This window comes from Pleuronectes platessa, chromosome 2, assembly GCF_947347685.1.
Source record: "Pleuronectes platessa chromosome 2, fPlePla1.1, whole genome shotgun sequence".
Lineage (NCBI taxonomy): Eukaryota > Metazoa > Chordata > Actinopteri > Pleuronectiformes > Pleuronectidae > Pleuronectes > Pleuronectes platessa.
The window spans coordinates 3,435,843-3,456,083 of record NC_070627.1 but is presented as its reverse complement, the minus strand read 5'-3'; the positions used below and the strand labels follow the sequence as shown (position 1 = coordinate 3,456,083).

Below are 20,241 nucleotides of genomic sequence, written 5' to 3'. Positions count from 1 at the left end.
CATTGACTTCTGGGCTCCACTCTCAATATTAACAGACCTGTTCCCAGATCCTCGGGAAAGCTGGAATCAAGCACCTGGACAAAAATACCAAATCCACATTAATGTTGGGATATTGAAACCAAAAGAATCAGTTGTTTTCTGTGCAGCCGGAGTCTTGAACCTGTGCTCAGAGACGAGATGTGTGTCATCAGAACGTGAAGAGATGAGCGACCAATCAGCTGAAGAGGAACTGATGTATTTGTACATTTGAATGGTTTTAAGTTTTGGCTGCAGAGAAGAAAGTTTCTGTTTTCAATCTGCATTAAAATCCTCCCTGAGTGAGACGTTTTCCTTCACAGTGTGTGTGTGTGTGTGTGTGTTAGTGTGTGTGTGTGTGTGTGTGTGCGTGTTTTCTGTTTGTAGCCACAACTGAATACCAGTCCATGATGGAGTCGTGAAGTCACTGGTGTCTTTTTTGTGAACGTGGAACAGATTCACACTCTGGTGAGCAGAGCTGACAGCCGACGTAATTGTCTCCGATTTTCTTTAATGGCGGCCGTGGACGTGCCGTGTAATTACAGACACGCTGCACACCAGTCTCAGTGTGTTGCGTGTGCGTGTGTGTGTCTGTGACAGTGAGTGTAAGTGAAGACGTCTGCATGCTCATCACGCGTCAGATGCTGAAGTGCCAGCGAGCGGCTCCTTGACAGGCAAACGACTGATGCATTAATTATCCTGATGTGCAGATGAAGAGGCTGAAGGGGGGGGGGGGGGATGATTTCAGTTACGTCTCTCTACTACTCTTGTTTTTTTTCAGTGACAAAGGTGAAGAGTTTGGTCTTAGACCTTTCTTTGTCTTTTCCACCCCCCCCCCCCCCCCCCCCCCTTCACCTATGTTTAATTTTTTGGGGGCTTGTGTACTTACATCATCCAAAATGTCTCCATTGCAATTTTTTAAACCAAGAGAAATCCACACTTTTATTCTGCTTAACGAGACGTTTAATTTTAATTGCGTCATATTGTCTTTGTGCGTCTTTGTGAAACGAAAGAACACTTCAGTCGGAATTTTCCTTCCATTATTCATATCGTATCACAAACACACTCATATGAGTCTCCTTGAAGAGAAATGCTATTTAAATAAAGCTTATTTGGAATTATTTTGAACAATTAAATACATCTTGATGACAAACTTTGATTATCTGGTGACAAACGAATGTTCATCTCCGTTGAATTTGATAAATTTAATAAATGTATCTTATCTTATATCTTAAATAAAAAAATATAAAAATAAAGAAAATACTAACAACTTTGTGAAACTAGTAGCACTTAAATGACACTTACTCATATCACTTTGTAGTTTTGCTTTAGTTTGAAGAAATTGTACTTTCTTGATTCTAGTCGTCCTGGGTCTGTACCCTCGGGGGGGCACCTTTGAGCCTTTTTGCGACGCCCATTGAAAATTCCTCCAGAATTCATACATTTTCACCACTTTCTAACTTTCTGCAAATTTTGGTAAGAATTTGAGCATGTTAAAGCAGAGGAAACCGAGATTTATTTCATGGCCGTAAATACAATTCATATTGAACTAAGGATTTAGAGAGAGAAAGAGAGAGAGAGAGAGAGAGAGAGAGAGAGAGAGAGAGAGAGAGAGAGAGAGAGTGAATTTGGTGAAATTCAACATCTTCTCGTCAACCCCAATTACTGATCTCCATCACTGCAGCTCGACACAAGTTGCTGCTTCAAAGTTCTGAACAATGAATAAAAGTCAAACTTTGCATATAAACAAGCAGGTCGGTTGCTTATCATAATAAAAGCCTAGAAAGAGGCGAATAGGGAAAACAAGAGAAAATATTTGTGAGGCACTCTTGTAATCTGTAAAAACCTGTATAACTTTTAGTCATGTCAATGTTTGGAATAAAAACATTATTTAGTTATATAGTTTATTATTATAATATTTTATAATAAAACTGTTTAATAATATATTAATATAAAAAGACTTGAAGGCAGTACGTCACATGGGTTGAGTGACAATGTCTATTAACCTCTTAAGAGGCGGGTGAGATTCGCCTGTCTGAGGAACTTCAAAGTAAATTGAAAGCCGTGAATGGGACCCTAGCATGAAGCCTTGACTAGCCCAAGTTCAAATTTGATAACAATACATCATGAAATAAATATTTGACAGCTCTTTTCCTAAGGGCATGTTTTCCACAAAGGCCATTTGGAGACTCCAAAGGACCCTTTGTAACCATGGTAACCAACGATGCTAAATAGGCAAAATTTACACTCATATGTTTATATAAAAGAGACAAAACAGCCACACAGTGAAACACCTCCTTTGAGTTCCTTTGGTGACCAGAGAGATCAGAGGCATTGGCGCCATCTTTAATAAGAAGGCTACTGCCTTTGAGTTCCTTTGGTGACCAGAGAGATCCCAGACATTGGCGCCATCTTTAATCAGCAGGCTACTGCCTTTGAGTTCCTTTGGTGACCAGAGAGATCCCAGACATCGGCGCCATCTTTAATAAGAAGGCTACTGCCTTTGAGTTCCTTTGGTGACCAGAGAGATCAGAGGCATCGGCGCCATCTTTAATCTGCAGGCTACTTAACTGACCACCGAAGAGACACTTGTCAGTTTGATTAAACAGTGCAACATGACAACAAGTCAAGACAGCTCTACAAGTCCACAACGACAACTTGATCAGTCAACAGCTGACAGAATCATGAGTCTTCAAGACAACCGCTCCAACAGCAACATGGAGCCAAACTCAATGAATAATTCAATGGAGGACCTCCGGCAACAATTAAAAGGCTCAGAGTTAAATAATATGAAGCTGTCGCTGGAGAACCAAGCTCTTCAGGAGGTAGAGAGAGAACTAAAGTCCAAGCTGAAGAAAATGGACAGGATGTTGATCATGAAGGAGAATGTCGACAGGGAAAGAGATGAATTAATCCATACTTTCCAAAGTGAAAACACCGCGCTGGTCGATAAGAATGGGGAGCTCATGGACAAACTGAGGACCGCACAGAATCTGATCCACAATAATTGTACAGGCAATCTCACTGTAACGGATCTGTCTAAGCTATGGACCAGCAATTCTGAGAATGTCATCTGCTCTGAAAGAATCAAGGAGCTGGAGAGCCTGGTAGAAACCTCAGACCTTAAAGTCCACACTCTGGAGGTTCAGCTCAGGAGAGAGCAGGTGGAGAAAGATACCTGCCTTCAAAAGATCAAAGAGCTGAACAGTCTGGTTGAAGCCACGGAGAAAAAGTGGCTCAACGTGCAGGAGGACAAGCAAAATAATGTTGAGCTCAGGGCCAAACTGAGCACCGCACAGACTCAGATCCACGATGGCCAGACTGCCTGTAATCGCAAAGTCAACTTCATCGAAGGTCTGGTATTGCGGTATTCCATCTGCTCTAAAAGAACCAAGGAGCTGGAGAGTCTGGTTGAAGCCACAGAGAAGAAGTGGCTCAACGTGCAGGAGGAATTGCGAGAAAATATTGATCTCAGGGCCAAACTGAGCACTGCACAGACTCAGATCCGCGATGGCAAGACTGCCTTTAACCGCATAGTCGACTACATCGCAGGTCTGGTATTGCAGCATTCCGTCTGGTCTAAAAGAATCAAGGAGCTGGAGAGTCTGGTTGAAACCTCAGACCTTAAAGTCAACACTCTGGAGGATCAGCTCAGGAGTGAGCAGGTGGAGAAAGAGACCTGCCTTCAAAGAACCAATGAGCTGGAGAGTCTGGTTGAAGCCACAGAGAAGAAGTGGCTCAACGTGCAGGAGGACTCACAGCACAAAGTTCAAAAGATGGAGGAGGATATTAAGTTCCTCATCGTGAAGTCTATTAAGCTTCAGGTAAGTGACATCAGCTCAGTTTTATTTGAACAATAACTTGTTGGATTGTGAGTTTGTTTCAGATTTAGACTTTTGGAGTGAAAATAATGAAACACGTGTCATCTCTGTCTTTTCAGGAGCTGGCCCTCATGTCAGACAGCGACAAAGCCAGAAGAAGTGAGGAAGCAAGACAATTTCAGAAGAAGCAGAAGACAGAGAAAATTCAAAGAGAGATGAAGCTGAAAGAGAGGGATAAGCAGGAAAAGAAGAAGCAGCAAAAGATAGCAAAAGAACTAATAGAGAAGCTGAGAGGGAGGAAGAGCATGGGAAGATAAAAGCTAAGCTTCCCTGCTAAATTTCTATTGTATCTGCTTATCTTATATCTTGAATAAAAAAAAAAAAAAATACTAACAACTTTTTGAAAATAGTAGCACTTAAATGACACTTACTCATATCACTTTGTAGTTTTGCTTTAGTTTGAAGAAATTGTACTTTCTTGACTCTTGTCGTCCTGGGTCTGTACCCTCGGGGGCACCTTTGAGCCATTTTGCGACGCCCATTGGAAATTCCTCCAGAATTCATACATTTTCACCACTTTCTAACTTTCTGCAAATTTTGGTAAGAATTTTAGCATGTTAAAGCAGAGGAAACCGAGATTTATTTCATGGCCGCAAATACAATTCATATTGAACTAAGGATTTAGAGAGAGAGAGAGAGAGAGAGAGAGAGAGAGTGAATTTGGTGAAATTCAACATCTTCTCGTCAACCTCGATTACCGATCTCCATTACTGCAGCTCGACACAAGTTGCTGCTTCAAAGTTCTGAACAATGAATAAAAGTCAAACTTTGCATATAAACAAGCAGGTCGGTTGCTTATCATAATAAAAGCCTAGAAAGAGGCGATTAGGGAAAACAAGAGAAAATATTTGTGAGGCACTCTTGTAATCTGTAAAAACCTGTATAACTTTTAGTCATGTCAATGTTTGGAATAAAAACATTATTTAGTTATATAGTTTATTATTATAATATTTTATAATAAAACTGTTTAATAATATATTAATATAAAAAGACTTGAAGGCAGTACGTCACATGGGTTGAGTGACAATGTCTATTAACCTCTTAAGAGGCGGGTGAGATTCGCCTGTCTGAGGAACTTCAAAGTAAATTGAAAGCCGTGAATGGGACCCTAGCATGAAGCCTTGACTAGCCCAAGTTCAAATTTGATAACAATACATCATGAAATAAATATTTGACAGCTCTTTTCCTAAGGGCATGTTTTCCACAAAGGCCATTTGGAGACTCCAAAGGACCCTTTGTAACCATGGTAACCAACGATGCTAAATAGGCAAAATTTACACTCATATGTTTATATAAAAGAGACAAAACAGCCACACAGTGAAACACCTCCTTTGAGTTCCTTTGGTGACCAGAGAGTTCCCAGACATTGGCGCCATCTTTAATAAGAAGGCTACTGCCTTTGAGTTCCTTTGGTGACCAGAGAGATCCCAGACATCGGCGCCATCTTTAATAAGAAGGCTACTGCCTTTGAGTTCCTTTGGTGACCAGAGAGATCCCAGACATCGGCGTCATCTTTAATAAGAAGGCTACTGCCTTTGAGTTCCTTTGGTGACCAGAGAGATCAGAGGCATCGGCGCCATCTTTAATCAGCAGGCTACTGCCTTTGAGTTCCTTTGGTGACCAGAGAGATCAGAGGCATCGGCGCCATCTTTAATCAGCAGGCTACTTAACTGACCACCGAAGAGACACTTGTCAGTTTGATCAAACAGTGCAACATGACAACAAGTCAAGACAGCTCTACAAGTCCACAACGACAACTTGATCAGTCAACAACTGACAGAATCATGAGTCTTCAAGACAACCGCTCCAACAGCAACATGGAGCCAAACTCAATGAATAATTCAATGGAGGACCTCCGGCAACAATTAAAAGGCTCAGAGTTAAATAATATGAAGCTGTCGCTGGAGATCCAAGCTCTTCAGGTGGTAGAGAGAGAACTAAAGTCCAAGCTGAAGACAATGGACAGGATGTTGATAATGAAGGAGAATGTCGACAGGGACAGAGATGAATTAATCCATACTTTCCAAAGTGAAAACACCGCGCTGGTCGATAAGAATGGGGAGCTCATGGACAAACTGAGGACCGCACAGAATCTGATCCACAATAATTGTACAGGCAATCTCACTGTAACGGATCTGTCTAAGCTATGGACCAGCAATTCTGAGAATGTCATCTGCTCTGAAAGAATCAAGGAGCTGGAGAGCCTGGTAGAAACCTCAGACCTTAAAGTCCACACTCTGGAGGTTCAGCTCAGGAGAGAGCAGGTGGAGAAAGATACCTGCCTTCAAAAGATCAAAGAGCTGAACAGTCTGGTTGAAGCCACGGAGAAAAAGTGGCTCAACGTGCAGGAGGACAAGCAAAATAATGTTGAGCTCAGGGCCAAAGTGAGCACCGCACAGACTCAGATCCACGATGGCCAGACTGCCTGTTACCGCAAAGTCGACTTCATCGAAGGTCTGGTATTGCGGTATTCCATCTGCTCTAAAAGAACAAAGGAGCTGGAGAGTCTGGTTGAAGCCACAGAGAAGAAGTGGCTCAACGTGCAGGAGGAATTGCGAGAAAATATTGATCTCAGGGCCAAACTGAGCACTGCACAGACTCAGATCCGCGATGGCAAGACTGCCTTTAACCGCATAGTCGACTACATCGCAGGTCTGGTATTGCAGCATTCCGTCTGGTCTAAAAGAATCAAGGAGCTGGAGAGTCTGGTTGAAACCTCAGACCTTAAAGTCAACACTCTGGAGGATCAGCTCAGGAGTGAGCAGGTGGAGAAAGAGAGCTGCCTTCAAAGAACCAAGGAGCTGGAGAGTCTGGTTGAAGCCACAGAGAAGAAGTGGCTCAACGTGCAGGAGGACTCACAGCACAAAGTTCAGAAGATGGAGGAGGATATTAAGTTCCTCATCGTGAAGTCTATTAAGCTTCAGGTAAGTGACATCAGCTCAGTTTTATTTGAACAATAACTTGTTGGATTGTGAGTTTGTTTCAGATTTAGACTTTTGGAGTGAAAATAATGAAACACGTGTCATCTCTGTCTTTTCAGGAGCTGGCCCTCATGTCAGACAGCGACAAAGCCAGAAGAAGTGAGGAAGCAAGACAAATTCAGAAGAAGCAGAAGACAGAGAAAGTTCAAAGAGAGATGAAGCTGAAAGAGAGGGATAAGCAGGAAAAGAAGAAGCAGCAAAAGATAGCAAAAGAACTAATAGAGAAGCTGAGAGGGAGGAAAAGCATGGGAAGATAAAAGCTAAGCTTCCCTGCTAAATTTCTATTGTATCTGCTTATCTTATATCTTGAATAAAAAATTAAAAAAAATACTAACAACTTTTTGAAAATAGTAGCACTTAAATGACACTTACTCATATCACTTTGTAGTTTTGCTTTAGTTTGAAGAAATTGTACTTTCTTGATTCTAGTCGTCCTGGGTCTGTACCCTCGGGGGCACCTTTGAGCCTTTTTGCGACGCCCATTGGAAATTCCTACAGAATTCATACATTTTCACCACTTTCTAACTTTCTGCAAATTTTGGTAAGAATTTTAGCATGTTAAAGCAGAGGAAACCGAGATTTATTTCATGGCCGCAAATACAATTCATATTGAACTAAGGATTTAGAGAGAGAGAGAGAGAGAGAGAGAGAGAGAGAGAGAGAGTGAATTTGGTGAAATTCAACATCTTCTCGTCAACCTCGATTACTGATCTCCATTACTGCAGCTCGACACAAGTTGCTGCTTCAAAGTTCTGAACAATGAATAAAAGTCAAACTTTGCATATAAACAAGCAGGTCGGTTGCTTATCATAATAAAAGCCTAGAAAGAGGCGATTAGGGAAAACAAGAGAAAATATTTGTGAGGCACTCTTGTAATCTGTAAAAACCTGTATAACTTTTAGTCATGTCAATGTTTGGAATAAAAACATTATTTAGTTATATAGTTTATTATTATAATATTTTATAATAAAACTGTTTAATAATATATTAATATAAAAAGACTTGAAGGCAGTACATCACATGGGTTGAGTGACAATGTCTATTAACCTCTTAAGAGGCGGGTGAGATTCGCCTGTCTGAGGAACTTCAAAGTAAATTGAAAGCCGTGAATGGGACCCTAGCATGAAGCCTTGACTAGCCCAAGTTCAAATTTGATAACAATACATCATGAAATAAATATTTGACAGCTCTTTTCCTAAGGGCATGTTTTCCACAAAGGCCATTTGGAGACTCCAAAGGACCCTTTGTAACCATGGTAACCAACGATGCTAAATAGGCAAAATTTACACTCATATGTTTATATAAAAGAGACAAAACAGCCACACAGTGAAACACCTCCTTTGAGTTCCTTTGGTGACCAGAGAGTTCCCAGACATTGGCGCCATCTTTAATAAGAAGGCTACTGCCTTTGAGTTCCTTTGGTGACCAGAGAGATCCCAGACATCGGCGCCATCTTTAATAAGAAGGCTACTGCCTTTGAGTTCCTTTGGTGACCAGAGAGATCCCAGACATCGGCGCCATCTTTAATAAGAAGGCTACTGCCTTTGAGTTCCTTTGGTGACCAGAGAGATCCCAGACATCGGCGCCATCTTTAATAAGAAGGCTACTGCCTTTGAGTTCCTTTGGTGACCAGAGAGATCAGAGGCATCGGCGCCATCTTTAATCAGCAGGCTACTGCCTTTGAGTTCCTTTGGTGACCAGAGAGATCAGAGGCATCGGCGCCATCTTTAATCAGCAGGCTACTTAACTGACCACCGAAGAGACACTTGTCAGTTTGATCAAACAGTGCAACATGACAACAAGTCAAGACAGCTCTACAAGTCCACAACGACAACTTGATCAGTCAACAACTGACAGAATCATGAGTCTTCAAGACAACCGCTCCAACAGCAACATGGAGCCAAACTCAATGAATAATTCAATGGAGGACCTCCGGCAACAATTAAAAGGCTCAGAGTTAAATAATATGAAGCTGTCGCTGGAGATCCAAGCTCTTCAGGTGGTAGAGAGAGAACTAAAGTCCAAGCTGAAGACAATGGACAGGATGTTGATAATGAAGGAGAATGTCGACAGGGACAGAGATGAATTAATCCATACTTTCCAAAGTGAAAACACCGCGCTGGTCGATAAGAATGGGGAGCTCATGGACAAACTGAGGACCGCACAGAATCTGATCCACAATAATTGTACAGGCAATCTCACTGTAACGGATCTGTCTAAGCTATGGACCAGCAATTCTGAGAATGTCATTTGCTCTGAAAGAATCAAGGAGCTGGAGAGCCTGGTAGAAACCTCAGACCTTAAAGTCCACACTCTGGAGGTTCAGCTCAGGAGAGAGCAGGTGGAGAAAGATACCTGCCTTCAAAAGATCAAAGAGCTGAACAGTCTGGTTGAAGCCACGGAGAAAAAGTGGCTCAACGTGCAGGAGGACAAGCAAAATAATGTTGAGCTCAGGGCCAAAGTGAGCACCGCACAGACTCAGATCCACGATGGCCAGACTGCCTGTTACCGCAAAGTCGACTTCATCGAAGGTCTGGTATTGCGGTATTCCATCTGCTCTAAAAGAACAAAGGAGCTGGAGAGTCTGGTTGAAGCCACAGAGAAGAAGTGGCTCAACGTGCAGGAGGAATTGCGAGAAAATATTGATCTCAGGGCCAAACTGAGCACTGCACAGACTCAGATCCGCGATGGCAAGACTGCCTTTAACCGCATAGTCGACTACATCGCAGGTCTGGTATTGCAGCATTCCGTCTGGTCTAAAAGAATCAAGGAGCTGGAGAGTCTGGTTGAAACCTCAGACCTTAAAGTCAACACTCTGGAGGATCAGCTCAGGAGTGAGCAGGTGGAGAAAGAGACCTGCCTTCAAAGAACCAAGGAGCTGGAGAGTCTGGTTGAAGCCACAGAGAAGAAGTGGCTCAACGTGCAGGAGGACTCACAGCACAAAGTTCAGAAGATGGAGGAGGATATTAAGTTCCTCATCGTGAAGTCTATTAAGCTTCAGGTAAGTGACATCAGCTCAGTTTTATTTGAACAATAACTTGTTGGATTGTGAGTTTGTTTCAGATTTAGACTTTTGGAGTGAAAATAATGAAACACGTGTCATCTCTGTCTTTTCAGGAGCTGGCCCTCATGTCAGACAGCGACAAAGCCAGAAGAAGTGAGGAAGCAAGACAAATTCAGAAGAAGCAGAAGACAGAGAAAGTTCAAAGAGAGATGAAGCTGAAAGAGAGGGATAAGCAGGAAAAGAAGAAGCAGCAAAAGATAGCAAAAGAACTAATAGAGAAGCTGAGAGGGAGGAAAAGCATGGGAAGATAAAAGCTAAGCTTCCCTGCTAAATTTCTATTGTATCTGCTTATCTTATATCTTGAATAAAAAATTAAAAAAAATACTAACAACTTTTTGAAAATAGTAGCACTTAAATGACACTTACTCATATCACTTTGTAGTTTTGCTTTAGTTTGAAGAAATTGTACTTTCTTGATTCTAGTCGTCCTGGGTCTGTACCCTCGGGGGCACCTTTGAGCCTTTTTGCGACGCCCATTGGAAATTCCTACAGAATTCATACATTTTCACCACTTTCTAACTTTCTGCAAATTTTGGTAAGAATTTTAGCATGTTAAAGCAGAGGAAACCGAGATTTATTTCATGGCCGCAAATACAATTCATATTGAACTAAGGATTTAGAGAGAGAGAGAGAGAGAGAGAGAGAGAGAGAGAGAGTGAATTTGGTGAAATTCAACATCTTCTCGTCAACCTCGATTACCGATCTCCATTACTGCAGCTCGACACAAGTTGCTGCTTCAAAGTTCTGAACAATGAATAAAAGTCAAACTTTGCATATAAACAAGCAGGTCGGTTGCTTATCATAATAAAAGCCTAGAAAGAGGCGATTAGGGAAAACAAGAGAAAATATTTGTGAGGCACTCTTGTAATCTGTAAAAACCTGTATAACTTTTAGTCATGTCAATGTTTGGAATAAAAACATTATTTAGTTATATAGTTTATTATTATAATATTTTATAATAAAACTGTTTAATAATATATTAATATAAAAAGACTTGAAGGCAGTACGTCACATGGGTTGAGTGACAATGTCTATTAACCTCTTAAGAGGCGGGTGAGATTCGCCTGTCTGAGGAACTTCAAAGTAAATTGAAAGCCGTGAATGGGACCCTAGCATGAAGCCTTGACTAGCCCAAGTTCAAATTTGATAACAATACATCATGAAATAAATATTTGACAGCTCTTTTCCTAAGGGCATGTTTTCCACAAAGGCCATTTGGAGACTCCAAAGGACCCTTTGTAACCATGGTAACCAACGATGCTAAATAGGCAAAATTTACACTCATATGTTTATATAAAAGAGACAAAACAGCCACACAGTGACACACCTCCTTTGAGTTCCTTTGGTGACCAGAGAGTTCCCAGACATTGGCGCCATCTTTAATAAGAAGGCTACTGCCTTTGAGTTCCTTTGGTGACCAGAGAGATCCCAGACATCGGTGCCATCTTTAATAAGAAGGCTACTGCCTTTGAGTTCCTTTGGTGACCAGAGAGATCCCAGACATCGGCGCCATCTTTAATAAGAAGGCTACTGCCTTTGAGTTCCTTTGGTGACCAGAGAGATCCCAGACATCGGCGCCATCTTTAATAAGAAGGCTACTGCCTTTGAGTTCCTTTGGTGACCAGAGAGATCAGAGGCATCGGCGCCATCTTTAATCAGCAGGCTACTGCCTTTGAGTTCCTTTGGTGACCAGAGAGATCAGAGGCATCGGCGCCATCTTTAATCAGCAGGCTACTTAACTGACCACCGAAGAGACACTTGTCAGTTTGATCAAACAGTGCAACATGACAACAAGTCAAGACAGCTCTACAAGTCCACAACGACAACTTGATCAGTCAACAACTGACAGAATCATGAGTCTTCAAGACAACCGCTCCAACAGCAACATGGAGCCAAACTCAATGAATAATTCAATGGAGGACCTCCGGCAACAATTAAAAGGCTCAGAGTTAAATAATATGAAGCTGTCGCTGGAGATCCAAGCTCTTCAGGTGGTAGAGAGAGAACTAAAGTCCAAGCTGAAGACAATGGACAGGATGTTGATAATGAAGGAGAATGTCAACAGGGACAGAGATGAATTAATCCATACTTTCCAAAGTGAAAACACCGCGCTGGTCGATAAGAATGGGGAGCTCATGGACAAACTGAGGACCGCACAGAATCTGATCCACAATAATTGTACAGGCAATCTCACTGTAACGGATCTGTCTAAGCTATGGACCAGCAATTCTGAGAATGTCATCTGCTCTGAAAGAATCAAGGAGCTGGAGAGCCTGGTAGAAACCTCAGACCTTAAAGTCCACACTCTGGAGGTTCAGCTCAGGAGAGAGCAGGTGGAGAAAGATACCTGCCTTCAAAAGATCAAAGAGCTGAACAGTCTGGTTGAAGCCACGGAGAAAAAGTGGCTCAACGTGCAGGAGGACAAGCAAAATAATGTTGAGCTCAGGGCCAAAGTGAGCACCGCACAGACTCAGATCCACGATGGCCAGACTGCCTGTTACCGCAAAGTCGACTTCATCGAAGGTCTGGTATTGCGGTATTCCATCTGCTCTAAAAGAACAAAGGAGCTGGAGAGTCTGGTTGAAGCCACAGAGAAGAAGTGGCTCAACGTGCAGGAGGACAAGCAAAATAATGTTGATCTCAGGGCCAAACTGAGCACCGCACAGACTCAGATCCGCGATGGCAAGACTGCCTTTAACCGCATAGTCGACTACATCGCAGGTCTGGTATTGCAGCATTCCGTCTGGTCTAAAAGAATCAAGGAGCTGGAGAGTCTGGTTGAAACCTCAGACCTTAAAGTCAACACTCTGGAGGATCAGCTCAGGAGTGAGCAGGTGGAGAAAGAGACCTGGCTTCAAAGAACCAAGGAGCTGGAGAGTCTGGTTGAAGCCACAGAGAAGAAGTGGCTCAACGTGCAGGAGGACTCACAGCACAAAGTTCAGAAGATGGAGGAGGATATTAAGTTCCTCATCGTGAAGTCTATTAAGCTTCAGGTAAGTGACATCAGCTCAGTTTTATTTGAACAATAACTTGTTGGATTGTGAGTTTGTTTCAGATTTAGACTTTTGGAGTGAAAATAATGAAACACGTGTCATCTCTGTCTTTTCAGGAGCTGGCCCTCATGTCAGACAGCGACAAAGCCAGAAGAAGTGAGGAAGCAAGACAAATTCAGAAGAAGCAGAAGACAGAGAAAGTTCAAAGAGAGATGAAGCTGAAAGAGAGGGATAAGCAGGAAAAGAAGAAGCAGCAAAAGATAGCAAAAGAACTAATAGAGAAGCTGAGAGGGAGGAAGAGCATGGGAAGATAAAAGCTAAGCTTCCCTGCTAAATTTCTATTGTATCTGCTTATCTTATATCTTGAATAAATGTCATGTCAATTTTTGGAATAAAAACATTATTTAGTTATATAGTTTATTATTATATTATTTCATAATAAAACAATTTAATAATATATTAACTTGTGTGGTGTTCATGTTTTGGTCACCCAGCCAATGTTCGTGGGTCTGGTGGACCCACCGCATTATTCGGTCTTTCAATCAATACAGCTACAACAATATGTGTAAAAATACTTAACAGATGTTAACTTTATCCCAATAACAAGCAATATAAACAGCATTTATGGTTAATATTTGTCATTTACCCCTGTTAAATCACATTCATGAATAAAAGTGCTTTTCGTTTTTTGTGATAAAATACAATTAAACAAAAAACATCAATTACAATCAAGATATGATTGGAAAAAACGAATATGAAACAAGGTTTTCATCAGTATTGACGTTTATTTATTGAACTTAATTAGAAATTGAACACACTCATGTCAGTCTACACACGAGCCCCAATGAACAGATACAGTATCTAGAAATGATTTTTGAAGAGAGAATATCTTTGCCAGACAATGAAGGGGAAGAGCTTAGAGAATATGAAGATCATGTTTCTGTCAATTCAGAGTCTGACAGTGAGTTTGAAGAAGAGGATGAGATTGACCATCAGCCAGCTACGTAAAAACTAAATCTGCAGCAAGTCCCAAATCCAGGCCATCAGCAGCCAACATATGGATGACAAAAAATTATGACAATTTAATGGTCTTTTTGCACTTTAGCCACCCCACATGGCTACTAATGTAATAAGGTGCAATCAGGGCCGACACGGATAGCAGTGACTCATGTGCAGGACATCAAGCCTTCTTACGAACTTTTCATTACGAAAATCATTCTGGATTGCACTAATTTGGAGGGACAGCACAATTTCGTAGAAAGCTAGAATTGCATACTTTGGGCTTATTATCCGTGCTGGAGTTTTCAAATCTAAAGGTGAATCAACAGAATCCTTTTGGGATGCAGTAACTGGCAGAGAACTTTTACGTAAATGTGCAGGAATGTGGGAGCAGAGGCAGGGGTGGACTGGGACAAAAATTCAGCCCTGGCATTGTCTGTCCAGACCAGCCCACTACATTATCAGTGGACACCCTATAGAAGTCCACAAATCTCGCGGCGTCTTCTCTCATGCATACTACTGTTACCACCTAGCTCAAAGATGGCAACAAGAAGGGAGGCCACACACAAACCTCTCAAGCCAAAAGTAAATTTATTTAACTCCAAATCAAGATAGCTCTAACTACGTAGTGGGATGTGTAAAATATGTTACGCGTCAGTGGTGTTAACAGTGTTTGGATGTGTGAAAATAAGGTGTGATGTATGTTGTAAGGTGCAGAAGCAAAGAAAAACAAAGGCTGAGGGCCCCATGCCCCTGGAAGCAGCCTTTAGATCTGCAGCTGAAGCCCAGTCCAAAAGGGCAGGCCCAGGGTGACGCCCCTGCCAGCTCTACCTGTGTCTGGAAAACAACTCCTCAGGCTCTCACATGTCAAGTGGTCGACCTGAGAAGGACATGGCTACAGTATAATGTCTCTAATCATCACAAATTAAGTATGATTTCATAAAACATAAAAAATGATAAACTCACCAGACTAGAGGAGACTCAACAGACAAACTTTGGTACAGTGAAGGCAGAGAGTGGAGACAGACAGAGAGCAAGTCCTCGAACATGGACAGAGGGGGAACAACTCCTCAGGCTCTCACATGTCAAGAGGTCAACCTGAGAAGGACATGGATACATTATAATGTCTGAAAAATAAAGAAAATGTTTTCCTCTGTCCTGCACCTAGAGTTGAGAACTTTTTGGATGTGTGTTTCTTTTTAAACTTTTTGAAAATTATTATAATTTTGAATTTATACATTAAAAAATACATGATAAACTTACCAAATTCTAACAGTGGTCCCAAATGTCCACATATAAAACAGAGGGAGAACGACTCCTCAAATATATCACAACAACATGTAATGGAGAATAATTGATCATTTAGTGTACATGATCACACCATTAAGGATCAACACATAAGCACAATAAAACTTCTGAAAAGAATTAGCTTGATTCTGCATCTCTATTTACAGCTCAGAAAGTTTATTGTTGCAGTAAACGACGTTAGCACATCTTAGCTAGCTTAACTAAATCATCTGAACAATAATAACCCATAATATCACAATTCAGCATATTAAAACAAAATCCAAAACGTTTCCTACTTTGTTTTGGACATGTCTCAAAAATGTAGCCTAGCCAGCCCCAGGCCAACGTTACTTACCATGTCTGCCTCCACTCGCTCATCATTGTCGAGTCCTCCTCGCTCGTCTCCCGGCGCACCTGCTGCTGCTGGGCCGGTGAACCCGGCACCAAACAGGTCCGTCAGTTTGGCACATGTAGCAGCCTCCACCTCCAGAGACTTAGGCTTTTTTTCCCGATGCTTCTCAGCGCCACCCGGGCGTTTTTCACTCTTATTATCCATTTTAAGTTTCTGTCTCAGCAGCAGCCCAATGCCATGAGGTCCCGCCCCACCCTGGTTTGTGTTGTGATTGACAGCACTGTCAGGGCTCTCTGAGCCTGTCAGCCCATGATTGATTGACAATGACAAACAATAGACCAATAATATGTGTCGATGCTGGCAACACACTGCTAGCCCTCTGTAGCCAATTGGCCGGCCCAATTGGAGGGAATTTAGAGAGGAAGAAAAAAAAACATAGCGGACCAGACCGGCCCACATTGGGTCAACGGCCCACCGGGACGATGCCCGGTATGCCAGATGGCCAGTCCACCCCTGAGCAGAGGTGATTAAAATATACAATCTAACACTTCATGTAGTCCTGGGTCCAGTAGACCCAAACATCACATATGTAATATAAATTTGTAGGGGGGATGTAAAGTGTAAAGTCACTGAATATATGTTCCTTTATATGTTCATAACAGAAAATGAGCAAAGGCCAACTAGTCTCAGGTTGAAAAAAATATTTATATCATCATTTTTCTTTTAGCAAACATTGAAAAAACGGGTCCCACAGACCCAAACACCATACAAGGGTTAATATAAAAAGACTTGAAGGCAGTACGTCACATGGGTCGAGTGACAATGTCTATTAACCTCTTAAGAGGCGGGTGAGATTCGCCTGTCTGAGGAACTTCAAAGTAAATTGAAAGCTGTTCTTGAACCATTTGGGGGGTGAGGCCCTTTCAGTTGCTGTAGTGGTTTTAATTTGTGAGTTTGTTGTTTCAGTTTTTTCCCAAAAAGAAAATATTTTATTCAGGAGGCGAAAAGAAAAACAAGAAGCGCATGAGAGTTTAATGATTCAGGTCCAGACAGGAGAACATGTTCACTCTCATGTGCTGAAGGATTTTCACTTCATATTAATGACTTGAATCTTCATATACCCAGAGTCTGTCTGTCCTCCATGGGGTTAGAGATTATAGAATTCAGCTGCTTTATTAACACATATTCATCAGATATCCAGATGCACCTGCAGACTGGGAACACAAGATAATTAACTACAGAAAACTATCTTTATCATCATCATTATTGCTTTATTGCTTATAATAATTATTCAAAATCAAGTCATTGAAAAAGAAGTAAAACCTCACTGCAAAAACTCCAATGTCTGATAAGGAAATGTGACATATGAAATATAGGTCCCTGTATCAAGTGATATATTTTACCTATAAGGTGTAATATTATTGTCACGTATACATTATTATTTAAAGTAATTAAATGTACTTTTACATTCAAGCTCTGTCATTCTGAATGCAAACGTTGCATTTCTTCACTGCAAAAATATTGTGAAAAGTTTTTACTTAATACTCTTCTTTATGTTATATCACACGGGGGGGGGGGTAGGAGGGGAGTAAAGGGTTTGTTTGTGGCTAGTAGGTGAAGTGGGGGGGGGGGGGGGTAGGCAGTGGGAACACAGTGGGCAGTATGGAGTCAAGGGAAAAGCAATTAGAAGTTTCAGGGGAACCGCCTCTCTCTCGTTTTGGTGTTTCCTCTTTTACTTGCTCTGGGGTTCAGGGCCACGCCTCCTTGTCTCCTCCTTTATCCTCAGATTGTCTGCTCCTCCTCGAGCTCCTCCTCATCTCCTCCTCGAGCTGAGAGACATGTGATACTCAAAGCTCATAAGGGTCGAGATCGAACCTGCGGTTGTTTTCCTGAACTTCTGTTTGGCTTCAGGATTTTAGATTGAATTGATTCTGAGTCGTGTTTAATTCAGATGGAAGGAGAACAGCAGGAAGGATGGGATGGACCCGGGCGGCTGAGAGTCTGTGCTGGTTTGGAACTGAGAGTCAGACCAACTCAGAATCTCATCGATCACTCGGGTTATAATAATGTTTAACTTATAAAAACTGAGGTGGGGGTCTATGACCTATACTGCAGCCAGCCACCAGGGGGCCATCAGGATGATCTCTGTTCACAGTCTACAGTCCCTACCAAGCCTAATAGAAACAGAGTCAGTGAGGCTGCTGTGTGTTTTCTGTAGCTTGCTGCTGTTGTGAGAGAATTGTACAAACCCAGAGAGAATTTTAACGTCTTTTACACATTTTCTTGAAAGCTGCTCTAATTTTCTTTGTCAACAAACGCCATAATAAGAAGTCCCTGCTCACTCATTGACTTCCCCACAGCGTCTCTGCCACAGGCCCATTGTTTCCACTGATGATGAAAACACAGTTAAAGAAATTACAGTGTCAACGAGGCTCAGTCATTTCCATTAACAGCTGGTGGTAAATTGTGCTTTTGTTGGGGACTTTTTTTTTCCTGAGGCGGATTAACACACATGCGGTGCAGTGATGACACAAACCAGCACCGGAGACAAAAGCTGGAGGAGTCGGCGTGGTGGGAACTGGCTCATTCAGTCACTCGGCCTCACAGCAGGGGGGGGGGGTGTCGATAGTGATTACAGCTGCAGGTTGAATCTCCTGCAGCCGCCGACAGACTGAACCTGAAGAGCTCTGCAGGCCGGCGTCACCTCGACCAGCCGACCTGCTGCCGATGATGCAACCTGACAGGGACGAGCAGCCGGGGACAGGAAGGCAAAGCTTCATGGTGCTCTGACCTTTATCTGGGTTCTGCTCCTTACTCCTCTCCACTGGAGACAAATAGCACGTGAGATCCTCTAACAGTCAGAACATAGATCTACACATCAGGAATGGATCTTGGTCATATTATGCATCAAGACCATTTTCCCATGTGCCCTCCCCTGAAGAAGAATGATTCCTAAAATGTGAAATATCATCTTTGATGATTCCACAAAAATCCCTGTGTATTTGACTCTCGCATCTCAAGGAAGTGCAGCGTCCAATCTGGACATGAGATGCGTTCGATATTAATAAACTTTGAATAAACAGGGAACCAGTGAGAAGCGGCTGGGACTCATGAGTGTAAGTGAAAGTCCGGTTCACGATTGATTCCAAGATCTCCAGGATACGATTCTATACGATGTGATTACATCCTGAGGCAGTTAAACAGTTTGTTAGAATAACAGGACAATTTTTTTTGTCTCATTTCTATAATTAATATCGTATATATAAACGTGTATATTCAGCCAAAGTAAAGAATATCCCCCCTAATTGATTTGATCTGCTGTTTACTTGTTCATTCAGGTCACAGTCTGACCTTCATTTGATAATTCATGGTATTTATCTAGCAGCACAACTTTGAGCAGACTTTAAAACACACACACACACACAGACACACACAGACACACACACAGACACACACACCTCCCCTCTGTTCACCTCACCTCGTTGAACCAGCAGACGTATCCATACCCTCCTATCACATTTATCAATACTCCCCAGTGCTTGATAACATTATCAGATTCACTGATCAATGCGCGACACTGTTGTATCAAATCATAGCTCTTTGTTATCAATACCCAGGAGTGTGTGCGTTCAATCAGAGAGAAGGGCCGATCAATATCCAGCAGCTAATGCAGCCGATCCTGAGGCCTGCTCAATGCCGAGCAGCGGCCCGACCAATGGGAACGCACGCAGATCAATGGGCTGTGCAGCCGACAGTCGCCCCCCCGATCAGCAAAGAGAGGGGAGGGGGGGATACAGTGATGATTTATTTACAGGAATAAAGAAGTGAAGGCCAGGAGACCTTCTCCCTGGAGCGTGAACTCCGAAACTCAAACTGTTTAAATAGATAAATAAATAAATGTAGAAAGGTATCAATGAATACATTCACGTAAATATACATACATAGACTTTTTCATTAATGAATTTAACGAAATCTTTTCATTCATTAATGTATTTAATTATTTATTCCTGCATTTATTTTTATTCATATTTCTTCTTATTAATGTTTTTGTCACAGTCTGTGTGTTTGACCTGGTGAAATGTGAAATAGCCATAATATGGAACACACACACACACAAACACACACACACACACATACACACACACGGCAGTCATCATGTAATGTTTTTGGTCCCAGGTGATGAGTTCTGAGAATGAAGTAGGAAGTCGGTAATTCCTCCCTTGAGTCTTGACACCTCCTGGAGGCTGAATGAATGAAATGATTTGGGTGAAACAGAGATGGAGAGAGAGAGAGAGAGAGAGAGAGAGAGAGGGAGCTAATTACTCTGAGATAATGCTGAGCTGAGTCTTTCTTCACCTCTGGACCATGTGTCCTCACATCATGTGTCTTCACGGTGTGGACGTTTCTCCAGTATCTATAATTTACCTCCGTACTTCAGCTGATTAATAGCTGTCACATAAAATAACCAATGAATTCAAACAGCCACAAAGATCCACTTCCTCTTTTTAATACAGCTTGACCCCAAACTCATAATCTAAACCCCCAGTCACGTTCAGATTGGAAGAATACAATTGATTCCCATTGAGGATAAAAAGAAGGTCTTGATAACAGGAAGATGCTGAGAGTGTAAAATCCCTCTGGATCCAGAGCAGCATCATTTAACTGTTTG

General features: G+C 42.0%; 1 long non-coding RNA gene across 1 annotated transcript; it reads right to left on the bottom strand.

Moving 5' to 3' along the window:
- Window positions 1-14,507: 14,507 nt before the first annotated feature.
- LOC128424463 (uncharacterized) lies at window positions 14,508-15,007 on the bottom strand. The gene is made up of 2 exons (XR_008333032.1): window positions 14,900-15,007; window positions 14,508-14,813 (listed from the first exon to the last, which is right to left on the bottom strand). It is a non-coding gene; the product is annotated as an uncharacterized LOC128424463 (long non-coding RNA).
- Window positions 15,008-20,241: the final 5,234 nt, after the last annotated feature.